The sequence below is a fragment of the Stegostoma tigrinum genome, chromosome 31 (genome assembly GCF_030684315.1).
Source record: "Stegostoma tigrinum isolate sSteTig4 chromosome 31, sSteTig4.hap1, whole genome shotgun sequence".
In the NCBI taxonomy this organism is placed as follows: Eukaryota; Metazoa; Chordata; class Chondrichthyes; order Orectolobiformes; family Stegostomatidae; genus Stegostoma; species Stegostoma tigrinum.
Window position 1 is genome coordinate 33,464,275 of NC_081384.1, and position 17,936 is coordinate 33,482,210.

At 38.7% G+C, this 17,936-nt stretch overlaps 1 protein-coding gene across 1 annotated transcript in view; it reads right to left on the reverse strand.

The window, feature by feature from the left end:
* Positions 1–9,879: 9,879 nt before the first annotated feature.
* Positions 9,880–17,936, reverse strand: part of LOC125466365 (26S proteasome non-ATPase regulatory subunit 11) — a 73,215-nt gene continuing 65,158 nt past the window's right edge. Inside the window, exon 14 of the mRNA XM_048560774.1 lies at positions 9,880–10,382. The gene's annotated coding sequence lies outside the window, so the exon portion shown is untranslated. The remainder of the gene's footprint in view (positions 10,383–17,936) is intronic.

The window sequence follows — 17,936 nt, forward strand, 5'->3', positions numbered from 1 at the left end:
CACTCTTTCCCTAGCTATCACCCATATCACCTCTCTCTCAGAAACAGGGACAGGATTTCTGTATTCAAATCCTGCGTGCATTTTGAGGGGTTTGCAGAGCATTCCAAACAGTGTGAAAATCCTGACCTTGTCTTACTTCACACGTGGGACCATGGGTAGTCCGGTAGCTGCAAAGCTCTCTGTTGTCATAACCCCCTAAGGTATAATGCTGGAAATTAATTTTCCTAGGTGCTATTTGGTCTTGCCTCTCAGCAGAGCCCAAAGTCATCATTTCTTGTTTTGGCATATTCAATCTTAGCTGGATTTATGACCAAATTATCTGTAGTCATACAACCCAATCAAGTGATGTAAAAATGTGGTATACTGCATCCATTGTACCTGGTGTGGCATCCTCTACATTGGGGAAACCAAGCGGAGGCTTGGGGACCGCTTTGCAGAACACCTCCACTCGGTTCGCAATAAACAACTGCACCTCCCAGTCGCAAACCATTTCCACTCCCCCTCCCATTCTTTAGATGACATGTCCATCATGGGCCTCCTGCAGTGCCACAACGATGCCACCCGAAGGTTACAGGAACAGCAACTCATATTCCGCTTGGGAACCCTGCAGCCCAATGGTATCAATGTGGACTTCACCAGCTTCAAAATCTCCCCTTCCCCCACCACATCCCAAAACCAGCCCAGTTTGTCCCCTCCCCCCACTGCACCACACAACCAGCCCAGCTCTTCCCCTCCACCCACTGTATCCCAAAACCAGTCCAAACCGTCTCTGCTTCCCTAACCTGTTCTTCCTCTCACCCATCCCCTCCTCCCACCCCAAGCCGCACCTCCATCTCCTACCTACTAACCTCATCCCACCTCCTTGACCTGTCCGTCTTCCCTGGACTGACCTATCCCCTCCCTACCTATCTCTCTCCACCTATCTTCTTTTCTCTCCATCTTCGGTCTGCCTCCCCCTCTCTCCCTATTTATTCCAGAACCCTCACCCCATCCCCCTCTCTGATGAAGGGTCTAGGCCTGAAACGTCAGCTTTTGTGCTCCTGAGATGCTGCTGGGCCTGCTGTGTTCATCCAGCCTCACATTTTATTATCATGTAAATATTCTTCCCAGGTTTGGCTAAAAAACAACCAAATTGTTGATGTAAACACAGTTACGTAGTCCGTCAGGTGATTTTACGAAGCAAGTGTTCCAACATTGCCTGTGCATTTTTAATTCTGAACAGTATAACATTGCATTGATAAAAATCCATTTCATGTCACAAAAGCCCAAATTCCTCTTAGCAAGTTGATTTTTTTGTTATAAATTGCACATATCTAATGCATTCAACGTAGTCTTCCATTCTTGGAAAAAGATGCAAGGCCACGTTTGTTACCATGTTGATTTTGTGATAATACAGAATCTGAGACACCAATCCAGGTTTGCACCATCATAATAGATAGTTATAGAAACTAGAACTCAGTTCAATGTCATTGTCCCTCTTGAAATTAATCCTTTTTCTCACCTTGGCAATTCTTTCTGGACTGAGTCCTTAAGGATGTTGTCTTGGGTAACACATCCTTCATGTTGAATATGATGAAAAGCCAAAACCATGTTACCTACCTATGCCCACAAATTGGTTTATGATTCTGGAATAGTCTTTGTGAGTAACTTTATAGTATCAGGTTTTTCCTTCCAGAAAACTACCAAACACTGACACCCTGCCCTCCATCCACCTTCACCCAATTGCTGGAGGGTTAATTTTAGAATTTCAAATTCTAACTCCTCCCTCTGCATTTCAAGCTTTCTTAACACAAAATCCTTTTCCATTACTCTGCTTTTCTTTCTCAATTTCTCTTACAGTTTTTCTTCAAACGCTGGTATTTACCTTTCTCAATGCACATCTTAAATACCAGCTTTGTCACCCCAATTTTGCATTTCCTTTTTCCAGTTTTAAATGTTGGATCATCACTCAAAGCATCTTGTTATTACATAATTCTTCATTTATTTCTACCTTCAATTTATCTGCTAAAATTCTCGGATTAAGCTTTCATCAAATATGTCGCCATCCACTGTTACATTATTCATTTCCATGAAGTACTTAACAACTACAAATAGGAGAGGCAGTTCTAACAGAGGGGTTACAAAGTAATACCCCAAGGCCAATTTTACAGACACGAACCTTGCACACTCCAAAGTTTGTAAGCAGACTGAAGATTCCTGTGTGCGGGATAAAAGACAGACCCAGGTTGGAAAATTTATGTTTGTTTACATACCTGTTTAATCAGCCTAAGACAGATTCACTCTGGAATTGTTTGAATCAACATGAAGTTATCCAGCATAATTGTCCTGTGGACTATGTAGAAATAGATCACTTACAACTATGACGTAGTTGTCAAGATGACAATACCAGATCCTCAGGTTGTCCCTACAAAACAGTGATTACATCTTACATACCATTCAGTTACAGCAGTAAACCCACATTAAGAATTGTCCCATCAATTATCAAAAGAACCCGAAGGGAGAATGAGATCAGAGGTGTGACATAACCAGGTAGAATGTAAGACACACGTTTAGCCAGGCGTAATCTGCAAAAATGTTCTTTTATCAGCAACACATGTCTCCCTTTAAAATCAGGGGATCCAAAACCATTTTTCCTGGCCTATTCCCAAAACTGATTTATAATTTTGTAATGGTCTTCATAAGTCACTTCACAGCATCATGTTTTACTTTGAAGAAACCTAAAACACTAAGCACCACCTTTGCTGAATGTCTATGATATTTTTTGAATAAATGCAAAATTAACCTGCATCTTTATGGTCTGCAGAGGAGTTTAACCACAGCAATAGCCCAGCAAATGGATGAATATATTTATTTGTTACACAATTAGTGTGCTGCTGTCTGTGAGGAAATAGTAGTGAAGTCAGATTAGATCAGACCACTTGATAGTTAAAATGTTGATGTGCTGCTGTGAAGCATTATGATCTTGGGATGGGGTATAAGAATATAGGAATGATTGTTAGTTACATCAAATGTAACCAAGGTGCATGATGATAATGCACTGAAGAACAGGCTTCAGACACTTATCTTAACAAAGCATTTATAATGGTTTGAACAGCAAGAAAACAGAGTTTCAATGATCAAGATACTGACAATCAATAAAGAGAACTTGACTCAAATAATTAGACTAAGGGGTTGGGGGGGGGGGGGGGGGGGCGGGGGAAGTGAAGAAATTCTTGAGAAATAATCGAGAAGATAAATACATTGGGGAATCTTAAGTCCATGCCTAATTTATTGCTGTACTTGTAAGTATCTTAACCATGTGTAAGCCAGCGTCCCCAGCGATTGTCAGGATAGCTTCGATGCAAAAACAGGGAGACAGATATGGGGAATAAACAGGTGAAATAGCTTGAGAATGTGTCTGGTTTTAATCATCAGTCAAACCTCTTTGTTGAGAATTTTTGCTTCATGTTTAGTAGTTGCCAAAGCTTAAATACCCACAGTTTTAAGAATTTCAGTATGTTGTTATCTGTGATATATAATGAAGAAATTAAATAACCAAACTTGTGTGTTTGAGAAAAAAAGTGTGACAGACCAAGGCCTTAAACTGAGGGCCCAATAATACATCACTTGACTCTTCATAATCCTAAAATATATGCCTGACCAGTATCAATAGATGGTGGTATTTAAAGAAAAAGAACAGTATCTTCGAAATTGGTGAAATAAGGGGTAAACTGCAGTGGGAATTAAACAGTTTATAAAAAGGAGAGATTAAAACAAGAATAAGTCAACACCTTACAAGCTGATACCACAACAGCCCATTTTAGTAGCATGAACCTTGAACAGCCAAAGGGTCCACTGTCAGCAGAAGTGACTGGAAAGGAACTTCATACTGCCTTCAGCAGACCAAATAAAAACAGACACCTGTAGACAGGATAAAAGGAAGACCTAGGATGGATGATTTCTGTTAATGGTACAAAAATGAAATATAAACAATGTACACATACATGATTATAGGGTATAAAGGTAGATGGTTTACAGTATGTATCAGACAGAGATGAGACAGGTCCAAGCACACCCAGGCAGTTATGTTCAGCCAACAATACTTTATTCAAACAACTTCAGAGACAAACACAAAAAGGTACCCTGCATACTTTAGGTGTCCAATGACCAGGATTAAATCACAACACAAAGCCATCTTCAAATTCCATACAATAAACTTCAACGCAACTAGTTTTAACACCCAGAACCAACACATACCCAACACTTCCAACACTTCAAAACACAGATCTCTCCCATACCCAATGAATTCAAATCCTGGATGAGCGCAACTCAGCTTATGTTATTACTGGACAAGTAAAATTCATGACTTGTTAAATATTTTAAAAACTAACAAGATTGTCTTTCATTTAAAGTACATCAATGCTGTACATTTGGTTTTAATTAAAACAGTTTATTGCGCAAAAGATAAAATAGAATAAACCACATAACACAATTCATAAGATTTTAAAATACAGGAAAATTACAATCCAATCTATCCCACCATCATTTTATACCATTACTTTACACAGCTCAAGCCCAGAGAGAGTTCATTTCTATATCACATCTATAGGTTTGACTTAACTGTTTATTCCGATTCCTGATCTTGATTAGTCTTTAGTCACACAGCCAAGCTTAAACCTTCTCAAATGAAAACCATGAAGGTGTTATTCTAACCAAACACTTCTGGTCTGGAACACTTCCAAACTAAAATTCTAACACTGCACTAACGTATTACATAACATATTTAAACTAACTCCTTTCTCGTAGAGAAACTGTTTCAAAACGTCTAAAAATTCAATTAGGATATCTGAACTGACAAAAACACTCAAAGCTGTGGGTGTTCCCTCCACCAACCAAATTTTAAAAAAAAAACTGATCTTTCTAAACAGAAGCAAACTAATGCTCCTCAACGCTTACCCTCTCCAGTTAAACTCTCCCAATACAAATTCACAGGGATTCCTTCATACTTCTTTAAATAAATCATTGCTCCAGAAATATTAAGATAATCATTAAAACCCTTGCTGCACAGCCCAAAACCCACATCAACAGTTCACAATCCAAACTCTAAAATAAATATTACTATATAATTCTCACCTTACAAAAGAGAAACATTTCTAATTTGTTGCTCAGCCTGACATTACCTCTTAAAGCAACATATGTAGAAGTGAGGAAAAAAGTAAAATGCAAAAAGGACAGAATGTTCGTGATAGGAAGTTACATTTTCAGTTCCTAAAAGTTAAAAAGAAATTTAACATAATTACAAACAATCAATTGGTAAGATGATGGCTAAATGTACAGTTTTTCTGATGCTTGTGGATGGAACATGATACAACTAGCTTACATATGACATAAGCTATCTAGTAAGCATTGTCATGTTAGACGGTCATACAAGGATGGAGCGAAGTTCATGAAGTTATGAGGGGCCACAATGTAAGACAGCATCATAGTTTAGATAACAAGGTGTGGAGCTGGATGAACACAGCACGCCAAGCAGCATCATAGGAGCAGGAAAGCTGACTTTTTGGGCCTAGACTCCTCAGCATCATAGCTTAGTTGTAATATATTTGGTAAGCACCAAGTATGTCCAATTAACTTGAGGAATGTCACAGACAGAATAATTCTATTTCCCACTTTAACCAGAAGATGGGGAACATCACTTACAGGCTTGATATCTTATGGCCCCACTTCCCACTTCAGATAAAACGAACAGCTGTGGCATTATCTCAGAAATTTAAATCCCTAATTTGACAGCCTGGCTGTAACACAAGGCTTCCCATACTGTAATTCATGGGCGCCAGTGAGGTTGGCATCAAAAATCTGATGCAAAACACTGTTCATGAGCTCCAAGTGTCAACAGCATCCTTTTAAACGGTGTACTTTTAAATTAAAAAGGTATTTAACAGCCCATACTTATAGTCTTGAATTCTGTCCAAAGTAAACTATTAAACACTGTCCCTAAAGACCAAAGTGAGCACTCTTAAAGAGTCTGAAGATTTAAACAGCCTTCTTTCTGCCCCTAACATCTTCCCATAATACACGCCATTTTCTATTTCTCCACACACTCTCCCCAACACAAGCCCCAAAAAAAAAAGAATTTCCTCTACAATCTCGTCCACCAATCTAATAGATCTTGGGTCTTGGCAACTCAGCACCAAAGTGGGGTTACAATGAGAAAAGGACTAGGGAGCACAGCTCTAACACATTTCTGAAAGAAGGGGAATAAAATATTTAAGTAGATTCCATTTATTCAAACAAATCCATAGAATGCTTTTGGGATGCAAGAAGTTTATCACCTAACATGCAAGCCTCTCACACGTGCTCGCTGGTCATGTGAATGTTGACTGAGGTAACTGATATAACAAACACACTGTTCGGAGGGCTGCTTAACAGCACGAGGAACTATTGTCTTCCAATAATAGCAGTGGAAGATTCTAAACTTGCCTATGATAAATCACATGATGGCAGCAAGGGCTTATGAAAATATAGTCCAACAATGATGCACCTGGGAACACAGTTTTAAACATATCAGACCTCAAAGACTGAAGATAAAATGGGCATTGTAAAATATGGTAGCATGGGAGAGAATAAGGAAACTGCTTTCTGATCATAACAAAAACGTGCAACTCAGAACGACAACAAAAGGAGATCATCTGCCATCAGTAGGAAATTTAGAAAAACAAATGATTCTTATTTATACATGAAAGTTGAAGGAATAAAAGAACAATCTTACAGAAGATATATTTGATTGAATGTATAAGCCTGGATATGAGCATTTCCAGCACAAAGCTTAAAAACTTCATCGTCCCATGTGAGTGGAGTAAAATCCCCAACACTATGAACAAACACTGTACAAGCCATAAAACATTTATAGCATTTAATTAAAAACTCTTAAAATTCACCAGATCAAATATTTAGTTTGTTTTTTTTACATCGTGGAAGTATGCAAACATCATCCAATATTTCATATGGACAAAGACATGAATATATATAAAATGTATAGTATAAAAACACAAGTGCAGGTAATGGAGGAGATCCATGCACAACATCCATACATTCTACACAGGATTAATCTAACGAAATAAAACTTGTTAGTCTTCACATCACCCATCTCCACCACCCCACCCCACCCCAAAATTAAAATGATACACTACACAGGCCAAGTACTGTCCCAAATTATTATTATTAGTTATTGCGATCATCGCCAGAAGCTACTCATTAAAGCAATTTCAACAACAGGATAACATTCTTGCAACAGAGTTTAGTTTTGATTTGTTGATTAATCAACTGAATAGGGTTTTTGGCAAGGTACTAGGAGTATAAAATTAACTGGGTAAAATAATTTGCGTGTTTAAAAATCTCCCGCTTTGGGCTCAAAATAATTTGAGGTTTTAACTTTTCATCTCTGCTAACATTCTCACTTTAAACAATTCCCACTTATCACGTAGGGTTTAAAATTGGAAATGGGGCTGAGCATTCACCAATTGAGGTACAAAATTTAACTCAAGTTTTCCTGGTGATTTTTCTATCTTATTCCACCAGCTATTGAGGGGAGGTGCCCAAAGCAAGCAAACTGAACACATGCTGCAAATGAAAATACAGTAGACCTAACAATACCGTTTTATACAGGACAAAAGCCGTTTCCCTTTTACTCTCTTACGTACCAACTTGTCTACAAATTTATGAAGAACTATCCATTTAGAGTTATTGCTGATTTTGCTGACTGAGGTTAATCTTTCGGAAGTCTGAAATAACGGTCACTCAAGAGTGCTCTGAAAAGTAAGGTGATCATGATACGGTCAGTTAAAGACAGCTACTCTGAATAAAAGCATCAAAATCTGTCATCCTGCAGTGTCACTCACCATGCTCTATTCTAACAGTTAACTATTCATTGCTGAAAAATAACTACAGGCTTGATGATCACATCAGCGCAACCTTCAGTCATCTGTAGTAGCTAAGTTGTAAACTAACTGTTGCTCACACTACGATAGCAACTAATACTTTGTAACTTTAATATAATTCCGGTGCATTCAAATTTATATTCACACTGCAGTTAAAACATCATGTTCTGAGTCAAACCAACAGCGATTAGTTAACCAATATAGGAAAGTAATTGCAATTGACTATGTTTATACATTATTTATAATTACAAATGCAAGGTCCAGCTGAAAAGGAGCAATGTGCAGGTTCTGAAAGGGACCAGTAACTAGTACACTTGATCGGCAAGCAACTGCTATGCTCAAGAGACCTTAATCTTTAAATATTATAGAGTTTTTATTATAAACTAGTGGATCACTAAAAATAATCTTCCGAAGGTGCTGTTAAAACGTGATATTAGACCACTGCATCAATCTTTCAAAATGCTGAACTAATACATGCAGCTCCATTTTTCCAAACAACACATCTGGATATGGAGTGCAGATTATATGGTGTTTCAAAAACAGAAAAAAAAAACAAAACAGCTGGGTCTTCATGGAATAGGCAGAAAAGGCAAGTCAGGAAACTACCCAACCAGGCAGACTTGTCTCTTTTAAAAGTGGCCCCAACCCCATAATTTATTCCAAGGAAGGCTCTCCACCTCCAGAAGGCAGGCTGGTGAGACCAGCAGGAACACACATCTCCATTTACTGTAACATCAATCCAGTTGTAATGATGCCAGGCCCACCAACCCTCAGCATCCCCACAATTCCTTGCCCCTCTCCAATTCCCCTGTCACTCATATTCCACCCCCCCAAAGTTTACTCTCCAAGAATCAATGATTTACAGAATGAACAAGCCCCTGACAAGTCTTCAGAATAATCCTGAAATTGACTATTTAAAAAAAATGAAATGAATCATTCTAAACAAAACAAAAGGCTGCTCATCTTACAACCTCTTAAAGTGTCAATCAACCACAGTCATTCAAACCATCAACATCAAAAGCTATTATCAATTTCAGAACTCAATGTTGTGTAAGTAAACATATTGGCGTGGAAAAGCCTTCTAAAGAAACAACAATATGTTACAAGGTAATAGAGATATATGAATCAAGCAAGCTTTCCCTCCATGCTGTCATATGAACAATGCTGGCTGAGATTTGACAGCATTATCCATTCTTGGAACTCAATCAAGCAATCATCTTACAACCGTATCACCAAAAGCAGGCTAAACAGATATCCAGATATCTGTGATGAGGCTGAGTTCTGAAAATGGCTAATGCACTTTGATTTCAACATGTTGGTGTAGCTGTAGAGGGAACAGAAAGCTTTGTTTGATTGACTGTGTCTTTTACCATTTTACAATCTGTTCCTTTGAAGTTCTTTGTTTACACAAGATGAATGAATTGAATGAATTAAAATATTTGACACTAACACTTTCAGCTATGATTGATTGACTCAATGAAAAGAGGGAATGCTGAATGGCTTTTTCCCCACCCCCCGGTTGACAACTCAACCTGGGGTTTCCCCTGTGGATCTCTTCTCGGAAAGGAGGTGAGCCACAATTATTTACAGTTTAGGCTGTGCACCCCCACAAGAGCTTGTAAAGGGCAGGCAGGAGTACTGCAAGTGGGCAGGCATCCTGGAATCAGTTCCCAATGACATCTTTAAATGGGTCCTCAGTCTGCATGACCTGGGAAATATCCAGCCCCAAGGCTTTCCTACTACCCCTGCCCCAGAAAAAAAAAAACGCAAAGCAGGAAATATGTACACTGCAGATGGCTCAATAATATTTTAAAATATTCAAACATCTATGGGAAAGCCAAAATTACGTTCTTCTGCACCTTATGAGTTCCGATAGCCAATCTACACAGATTTCATTGTTCTTTTTTATCCCCAAACCTAATTTATAAATCTTTAAAAAAAAGGAAAAAAGCACACATCACACTTTGAAAAAAATGTTTTCTTCTTTATTTATGAACTCATCTGAACATCAGATATACCTGATAATTGTTGGTTAGCGAGAACCGTTTGTACATTTGATATTGATGGCAAGAACCAAAACAGCGACGGCATGTGTAGGAAACTGTTGGAAAACAAGTCAGGTCAAAAGCAGTGTGATGTCAGCCAGGTCCAGAGACAGCATGGGTCAACGGTCAACCAAAAACCTCTGGATATAACAAAGCGAGAGTTTGGTTAAACCCTCAATAGAATGAAGAGCAGGACAAAATATGACAAAAGGATTTTAAAAAAATGTCATACCATCCCCTGATAACCTGCTGGATAAAGGCTACATCAAACTGGAACAAACTTGTTCTGAACAGAATGAGTTTGACGAGGGATTTAAAAACTTTCAGACTGAAAGTAGGACACACTGAAAAAATCCTAGCATTTCTCCAAGCTCTGCTCTCTTCTGTCACACAGTCCAACTCTCTGGAACACAGATTCTCTCTATGGAAAGAAAAACAAGAGCTAAATAAGCATCAATAGAATAGAATAAAAGCCAACCTGCAAGTTAAACTGATTACTGTACAAACTTGAAGTCTATTTGAACACAGAACAGCTTTCAAACAGAAAGAAAAATTATCTTCACCACCATGTAAAAATGGTAAATGTTGATACAATACAGAAGGAGGCTGACATTTGGTGTATTAGGCATATGAACCACAGACATGACATGTCTGACAACCTGTGTAAATATGGGCACTTTTTTTTTAAAAACATGGTTATCCTTTTGGAACCCCAAACACGCACTTCTTGGAAGGGACAAGGTGTAGATTTACCAAATAATACATGGGATTAAAGAGGGTTAAATTATAAAATATCACAAGCTTTGCTTGCATCCTTTTGAATTTATAAGTCTGAGGCTCGATAAGAATTGATAAAGAACTCAATGGAGTAGATATAAAAACTACTTCTGCGTGCAGAGTAATTCTGAACAGGGCTACACAACCTTAAAACTGGAATTGGGCTGTTTCGGAGTCAGAATGTAATCGTAGAATCCCTATGCTGCAGAAAGAGGCCATTCATTTCTCAAACAAAAGATAGCAGAAATCTGTCATTTGCACCCTTCAAAATGATTGCAGGTTTTGAATCAATTGAGATTTTCAAGTTTGGGAGTGACAGATTTGCAGACTTTGAAAATAATAAGTTAGGGGAATGCTGAGACATATCAGCTTTGATTTAACAATGGCAGCAAGAGCTCAACAGGTTATTTGTCTCAATTCAATTTTCACCAACACCTGCATTCAAGTGAATGAAAATACTCACTTGGAATGAAAACACTGACATGGCTGCTCTATCTTCAGTTTGACTACAGACCTAATTTCAATTTCTTCATCAATTACCCATGCTACTAAAAGCAGAAGATCTCAAATCATACCAAATTCTGTCATTACTCTTTATTTCAAAGTATAACAATTAATTTTCACTGATTAAATATTCTACTGAAAAATAACCTGATGCAAGATAAGGAAAACATGTGAAGTCCAAAGCTATTCACAATCTTTGGAAAATGATTTGGGTGTGACTAATTGAGGCATTTCCAAATTTGCTGATTGATTATACGCTGGGTCAGTTAGCTGGACAGCCTATTTACAATGCAGGCTCATACTGACAGCATGGGTTCAATTCCTGCACCAGCTGACATTACCATGAAGAACTCTCCTTCTCAACAGCTCAGGGTGACCCTCAGGTTAAACCAACAGTCACCATCTTTGGCAGCACAGTGGTTAGCACTGCCGCCTCACAGCACCAGCAACCCCGGTTCAATTCCACTCTGGGGTGACTGTCTTTCCGTGTGGAGTTTGCACATTCTTCCAGTGTCTGTGCAGGTTTCAATCGGGTTCTCCAGTTTCCTCCCTCAGTCCAAAAATGATTAGATGGCAGGCTTCACCTGACAAAGGAGCAGTGCTATGAAAGCCTGTGATTTTAAATAAACCTGCTGGACTAGAACTATCATGTGATTTCTGACTTGGTTTAAAGATGTGCAGGATAGGTGGATTAGCCATGCTAAATTACCCATGCGTAGGTAAGGTGCTTTCACCATGGGTAATGCAGAGTTACAGGGATAGGGTAAGGGGATGGGTCTGGGTGGGATGCTTTTGAGGGTCGGTATGAACTTGTTGGGCCAAATGGCCTTTTCCATACTGTAGGGATTCTATGAATTACTAAATTAGGTGGGAGCATAGTTGTGAAAAAAATGCAAGGAGGCTTAAAGGGGACTTGGATAGACTAATTGAATAGGCTAGGGCATATAGATGGAACTTAATAAAAGTAAGTGTGAAGATATCCACTTTGTTGAAAAAGGAAAAAACAGAAAATTTCTTAAATGATGAGAGACTTGGAACTGCTAGCATTCAAAGAGTGGCCTTGTTCACGAGTGGCTAAAAACTAGCATGCAGGTGGAGTAAACATTGGGGAAAGCAAATGATATGTTGGCTTTTACTACAAAATCAAGTTAAGAACTTTCTGCATACAACCTTCGTAAGGCTGCACTAGGAGATACTTTCGATAATTTTGATCTCCATAACTAAGGAAATAAATACTTGCAATTCAAGGGATGCACTGGGGGTTCATCAGATCAATTCCTACGACAGAGTGATTATGAGGAAATACTGACAACCTTATCTATATTCTCCAATGTTTTGAACAATGAGAGATGATCTCATCAAAAATTCTTACAGGCTGTGACAGGCTGAATGCAGATAAGCTTCTTCCTTAGTCTACCGCCAGGCCATACTCTCAGAACAACGGATAGGCTGGTCAAGGCTGAGATGAGCTGAAGTCTTCACACATGCACCTAGTGAATATTTAAAATTTTTTTTCTCTTGATGTGGAAGCTCACCACTGAGCATGTTCAGGATAGAAATTAACAAGGGCTAGAGATGGCAAGGCAAGTGGTATTAAGGCAGGTAATTAGGCATGAACAAATTGAATGTCAGAGCAGACTGTGCATGCTGAATGGCTCACTGCTACATTCTTTTGCTGGTCCCACTTTTGTTAAAAAGTTTTGTTGTTTTGTTGGCAGTTACCATAAACAAATTTTACAAAATGAGAATCAGAAGATTTACACAAATTATGCCTTTTAATAAAGAATCAAAACATCATGAAAGACAGTTACTTCATTCAATTTTTTAAAAAATTTAAATTCTTTAAAGAAAAGGAACAAACTAAACCTTTTTTCTGTAAGAGCTTTCCGACATGGAAAACATTTTACATAAAATGTTTTTTTAAAGAATTATTGTAAAAGGTCTGGGTGTTGGGATTAACAATATGTGCTAGCCCAGCCAAGTTGCATTTTTGAACGGCTGCAGTCCATCTGGTTTAGGTACACCCACAATGCTATTAGGGAGGGAGTTCCAGGGTTTGACCCAGTGACACTTGAAGGAATAGCAATAAATGTCAGGATGATGAGTGGCTTAGAAGATACTGAATGTGCATTCGAGCTTCAAGTCTTGGCACTGCACTTATCTAAGCAGGTTGGGCATATTCAAATCACATTCTTGACTTGTGCCATACAGATAGTGGGTAAGCTTGGGGAATCAGGGGAGTTTCTCACTTCAGGATTCCTAGCCTCAGATCTACTCTTGTAGCCATTACACTGATATGGCTATTACAGTTCAGTTTCTGTTTAATGGGGGAATTCATTGATAACAATGCCATTGAATGTGAAGGAGCAATGGTTAGATTTTGTCTTGTTGGAGATAGTCATTAACTGGCACTTGTGTGACACAAGTGTTCCTTGCCATCACGCCCAGATATTGTCCAGGTCTTGCTGCACTTATCCTTCAGTATCTGAGAAGTTGCAAATAACTCTAAACAATTTGCAATTGTCAGTGAGCACCCTCAATTCTTAATTTACAATGGAGTAAAGGACGGTGATGTAGTAGCTGAATACAAGAGAGTCTAGAACACTACCCAAAAGGGATTTATTAAAAGTTGTTGGCTACTGTCTGTCATATGTTTTACTTGTCTGTAAGCACAAAAATTACAGGGAGTAGCATTCAAACATCTAAGACTGGAGAATCACTTGCCATTAATGCCAGCATGGAGATGCGCAGTTTGCACTAATGCTAAACCACAAGTGTATCTCTTGACTACGGGCTCCACACAAGCCTGGCAAAGTTGAATAGGTCTCAAAGGAAGTAGTCTTCCACCCATAACATTACATTTGTAACATTAATTAAATAACAAATTACAGGATTAACACAGGTCATACTTTCAGTGTTCCATACATTCAATGACAAAAGAATGCCAATGAATAACTTGGCTTTGCTCGCAATATCCTGAGCCATGGAGAATTGAAGGCAGTTATTACAAAATTAGTAATTTAGGCAATGGTCAAAGATTGTCTAGGAAAACATCTAGAGAGACTGAAAATATAATGACAAGTTTCCAAAAGGGAGAATCACATTTGAACAACTTTAACTCAATTTTGAGGTCTAATAGAAAACAGTGAATAATGAAAATGCATTGGGGTAATATTTTTTGGACTTCCAAAACCTTTTAATAAGGCACATAGATGACACAGAGACTACGTTGAGGATACAAAGAATAGAAACCCTAGCATGGAAGCAGCCCATTCGGCTCATCAAGTCCACACTGACCCAGTTCCCTATGATATCCCTGTAACCCTGCATTTCCCACGGTTAATCCACCTGGCCTGCACACCTTCAAAATTCATGAACGACACTGAAATGAGAGATTCGGTTAACACTACAGGGCGCAGGAAGATACTAATAAATGTGAAGAATGGGCATTAATTGGTAAATAAACTTCAAATGATTGTATGGAAGGTGGCATATTTTGCTTAGAAGTATTGGGAAGCTATATGGTCTTTGGAAAATGCCTATTAGGTAAAGGAACAGATGTGTAAGTTAACAAATGCAGGTTAATTAAAGCAGCGCTTTCATTCTTCAAAAAGGATAAAGCAAAAAACAATCCACTTTTATAGAATCAAAGAATAAGGTATGCTTGAAGCAATGACTGCAGGCCTGATCGGCATATTAAAATAAACAATACAGAAGTGCCAGAGGGAAAAAACCCAAAGGGATTTACCAAAATATTACCAGAACTGAAACAATTGTAACCAATGTGAAATATCGAAGAGACTGAGGTTATTTTCTTTCGACAAGACTGAGAGGTGACCTGATGGAGATAAAGGTTTGACAGAATAAAGAAAGGTTTGATAGGATAAACAAACAAAGGTTCTCACTTGTAAAGAAGACAATAATTAAAAGGTATTAAATATGAGACAAACATTAAAAATGAAAAAGGAATAGTTGAAAAGAACAGCAAGTTATTTAAAATGAAACAGGATGATAAAACACATGGAGAAAGGGGTAGAAGGATGTGTTGAAGAACCAGAGATAAACTTGTGTGGAAACAGGCTGACATGGCATGTAGATACTAACATGGACCTGCTGGGCTGTTTCTGCATTGAAAATACTATTTAACATTATGAAACTCTGTAAAAGACAAGGTTATTGAAATCTGGTGTGTTATTTTTATATTGGGTTACTAAACTGATTGTCTAGAGCTAACACATGACCTAGACTCCGCTAAATGTTTCTCAACCAAAATTTACTGGTCACCTGTGGTCTTAGAACGGGCTACACATATTTAAATTTACCTTCTACTAACTAGAATATGACGCTTCACACGAGTTTGCAAATATGCACATAAGGTAAAAGACAGTTGAGACACTATTTGAGAGAATAGTTACAGATAAAGATGAAGGATTTTAGGATTCACTATATTTATAGAGCATGGAACAAATCTTTGAATCAAGATGGTTAAGTACAAAATGCCCTCTTGTGTCTATGAAATGGCAGGTCAGCATTGCCATAATTCATCTGTGAAGCAATGAATATATTTATAGCTAATCCATTTTAGGATGTTACCATATTTGAGTTTTCTCACAATAAAGTGTCACTCGGTGTTGTGCAAAATTAGTGTATGAATTCGCTTTCAATTGTTTCAATATTAGGAATTTATCCAATTTAGCACAAGTCAGTTCGTGTAACATTACCTTGTTCTCCAGCCAAAGCCGTAGATAATTCCCTCTTACCTGTCAGGAGGAGCAAATTAAACATTGTGCTAAAATATATAACAATTTCTTTCAAGGCTCTGCTGAACGCTAATGGGATTTACACACTACAATCAGTTCAGATGACCTATTAACTACTATACAGGACACTGTATTAAATCAGGCTGTGGAAACCCCTATTGCTTCATAACCTTCACACAGACTTTGACCTCAAATGGTAGGTCATGGAATTAGACATTAACTGTTAGTCATGGAGCTGTACAGCACAGGAACAGACCCTTCGGTCCAACTCGTCCACACTAACCAGATATCCTAAATTAACCTAGTCCCATTTGCCAGCATTTGTCCCGTATTCCACCAAACCATTCCTATTCATACATCCATCCAGATGTCTTTTAAATGTCACAATTGTACCAACTTCTTCGACTTCCTCTGGCAGCTCATTCCATACAAGCACAACCCTCTGCGAGAAAAAGTTGCCTCTCAGGTCCCTCATATCCATCCCCTCGCATTTTAAACCTATGCGCTCTTGTTTTGGACTCCCCAACACTGGGGGAAAGACCTGATTATTCACCCTATTCATGCCCCTATTGATTTTATAAAGCTCTACAGGGTCACCACTCAGCCTCCAGTGCTCCAGGGGAAATAGCCCCTGTCTATTCAGTGTCTCTTTAGTTTATACTCTCCAACTCTAGCAGCAACCACCATGTAAGTCTTTTCTGAACCCTTTCAAGTTTCACAATATTTTCCCTACAGTAGACTGTTCCAAAAGTGGCCTAACCAATGTCCTCTACAGCCACATGATCTGCCAACTCCTATACTCAATGCGCTGACCAATAAAGGCAATGTACCAAATGTCTTCTTCACTATCCTGTCTAACTGGGACTCCTCTTTCAAGAAACTATGAACCTGTACTCCAAGATCTTTGTTCAGCAACACTCCCCAGGACTAGTGAGTTTTGAGAAGATTTGTAGCTCAGGTTGAAGTTCTGGATGTGAGTTTGCTCGCTGAGCTGGAAGGTTAGTTTTCAGACGTTTCGTCACCATTCTAGGTAACATCATCAGTGAGCCTCCAACGAAGCGCTGGTGTTATGTCCCGCTTTCTATTTATCTGGTTAGGTTTCCTTGGGTTGGTGATGTCATTTCCTGTGTTGGTAATGTAATTTCCTGTTCTTTTTCTCAGAGGATGGTAGATTGGCTCCAAGTCAATGTGTTTGTTGAATTCCATCAACAATCACATTGACTTGGAGCCAATCTACCATCCTCTGAGAAAAAGAACAGGAAATTACATTACCAACACAGGAAATGACATCACCAACCCACGGAAACCTAACCAGATAAATAGAAAGCGGGACATAACACCAGCGCTTCGTTGGAGGCTCACTGATGATGTTACCTAGAATGGTGACGAAACGTCTGAAAACTAACCTTCCAGCTCAGCGAGCAAACTCACATCCAGAACTCCCCAGGACCTTACCATTAAGTGTATAAGTCTTGCCCTGATTTGCCTTTTTAAAATGCAGTAGCTCACATTTATCCAAACGCCATCTAACACTCCTCCACCAATTGGCCCATCTGTCCAAGGTCCCCTTGTACTCTACGGTCACCTTCTTTGCTAAACACTACTCCTCTTTGCTGTCACCTGCAAACTTACTAACCATACCTCCTTTGTTCACATCCAAATCATTTAGATAAACGTCAAAATGCAGTGGACGAAGCACTGATCCTTCTGGTACACCACCTCTAGTCTGAAAAGCAATCCTCCACCACTATCCATGTCTCTTACCTTCAAGAGAGTTCTGTATCCATGTGGCTAGTTCTCCCTGTATTACAAGTGATCTAACCTTGCTAACCAGTATACCATGAGGAATCTTGTTGAAAGCCTTACTGAAGTCCATACAGATACAGCACTCTGCCCTCAATCCTCTTTGTTACTCCTTTAAAAAACTCAACAAG